The 1895-nt window shown below is 44.2% G+C and overlaps 1 protein-coding gene across 1 annotated transcript in view; it reads left to right on the top strand.

Moving 5' to 3' along the window:
* Nucleotides 1-1596: 1596 nt before the first annotated feature.
* Nucleotides 1597-1895, top strand: part of flrt1a (fibronectin leucine rich transmembrane protein 1a) — a 17714-nt gene continuing 17415 nt past the window's right edge. Inside the window, exon 1 of the mRNA XM_008286074.1 lies at nt 1597-1620. The gene's annotated coding sequence lies outside the window, so the exon portion shown is untranslated. The remainder of the gene's footprint in view (nt 1621-1895) is intronic.

The raw sequence follows: 1895 nt of genomic DNA, 5'->3' as shown, positions 1-1895 counted from the left end.
AATCAGCGTGTGCAGCAATTAGCCACAACATTAAGCCCATCTGCCCGATATTATGTGGGCCCATCTAGCGCCACCAACGCTGGATCTCTAGGGGGTGTCTGGTAGTGGATCCTTTGGGTTCTGTGGGTTTGGGCCAGAATCAAAGGTTTCCCAGCAGAACATTGCGCTGTAACGTCATTCACCTTCTCCTGTCGGTGGTTTTAATGTTGTGGAGCTCTCATGACTTCCTGGAGGAATTTTAACAACCTCAAAGGTGGTGAAGTAGATCTTAAGTATTCAAAAGCTTGTCCCAATGATGTAATTACTATTATTCATATTTTAGCTGGAACACACACATAATTATTAGTATAATTGCTTTTTACATCAGCACACAAAGTGGCCTTGTTAGAAGCTTTTTTATTTTTTGGGAAGAAACCATTACAGAACTCAGCTCAGGCAGTCGGTTGATGATTTTAAGAGGAAAAGGGGGAAAGAGCAATCCTCTGTTGTTTTCAAAGTCTGTCTAGATGAGGCTCGGTTTCCTGACAAGGGGAGTAAGTCAGAGTGACTTGAAGGAAGATGGCGTGCTGTCTCGTGTCACAATGCAGTCAGTCGCGAGAACGAGACGCCATCAGCATCAATGCAAAGCAAAAAACAGAGAGGCCGAGGCGGACGGGGGAGCCGCCGGCGCCTCGTCTTGGAAAACAAGCGAGCCGGTTGGTAGCTTCAGATGTCGTGTTTTCCAAGCGAGCAGGTGTGACGGAGGTTGAGGAGCAGGTCGGGAGTTTAGCGAGCTCAGAAGCGACGGCGTGCTTTGAAAACTTTGACGGCAACATGCTTTAGCTGAGATCGATATCACATTCTTTGAGCCGTTTCTTTGAAATTACTTTGATTTAACAACGCTCATGTCATCATGGCGAGACGATCATCAGCTTAGTGGAAAGGAGCGCGGCATTAAATTTGATGGTAAATCATGGGAAAAGAAATGGGTTGCTTCAGTGTGCTGACTTTATATTTTTATAATTGGCATTAAAGCCACATAAACTGCAAGTTCAGTTGTTTTTCCGCCCTTTTTTTTAGAGCAGTTTTTGATTAAATGGAGTCACGGTCATTGCAAATGCACATCTGATTTATTTGGAATGAAAGTTTTGGTAAATGAAGAGTAAATCGCTTAATCCTCTAACCGAGAGGAGAAGTAATAAAAGCAGAAGTTGACATACTGTATGTGACATACAGTAACATCGCACCAGTCGTGCACGGAGATCAGTAACGCTGACGAGCGCTTCATCAGAAATGTGACATCCTGGCACTTGATTGACACTGATGGTCACATGTGATCTCTTAAGTTTTCCCTGTCACTCTCTTTCTCCGCAGAGAATAGACTTCGGAGCCAGAGGTGACAACTAATCTACATCAAAGGCTGAAAGCATAAAAACGCTGAAGAAAGAGCTGTTCCCATAAAGCAGCGCGAGGCTCACTCCTACACGCCACCGCCCGCCTCAGCTTCCCGGAGTTTTTACGGACTACGTGTTGACAAGAGCCGGAGAAGATACAGTTTTCACACTTTGACGGAATCGTGTTGGGAAGAATAGTGCAAATGGTGCGGCGGCACCTCCTTCCCTGTCAGCCCCACTTCAAAAAGTAAGCCTGTGATGTGTTTTTTCTTTATTTCTTTACTTATTCCTGATTTAGTCCTTGCATTAGTTTTAGTTTTGCAATGTGGAATCCAAGTATTTTCCTCTGTGTCTTGTTATTTTAACCCCAGTGCTCCTGATGTTAGCATTACATTCGAGTCACAGTGATGAACATCTGGAAAACATGAACATCTGTAGAGCTTCAAGAACCCAAGAAGTCAACAAGTACCACTGTTCTAAAAAATATATATCTATTGTTTTGTCCAAGGGCTGCAGGGTGGC

This window comes from Stegastes partitus, unplaced genomic scaffold (genome assembly GCF_000690725.1).
Source record: "Stegastes partitus isolate 25-593 unplaced genomic scaffold, Stegastes_partitus-1.0.2 Scaffold430, whole genome shotgun sequence".
Classification (NCBI taxonomy): domain Eukaryota; kingdom Metazoa; phylum Chordata; class Actinopteri; family Pomacentridae; genus Stegastes; species Stegastes partitus.
The sequence above is the reverse complement of the archived record's forward strand: the minus strand, read 5'-3'. Positions and strand labels throughout refer to the sequence as shown.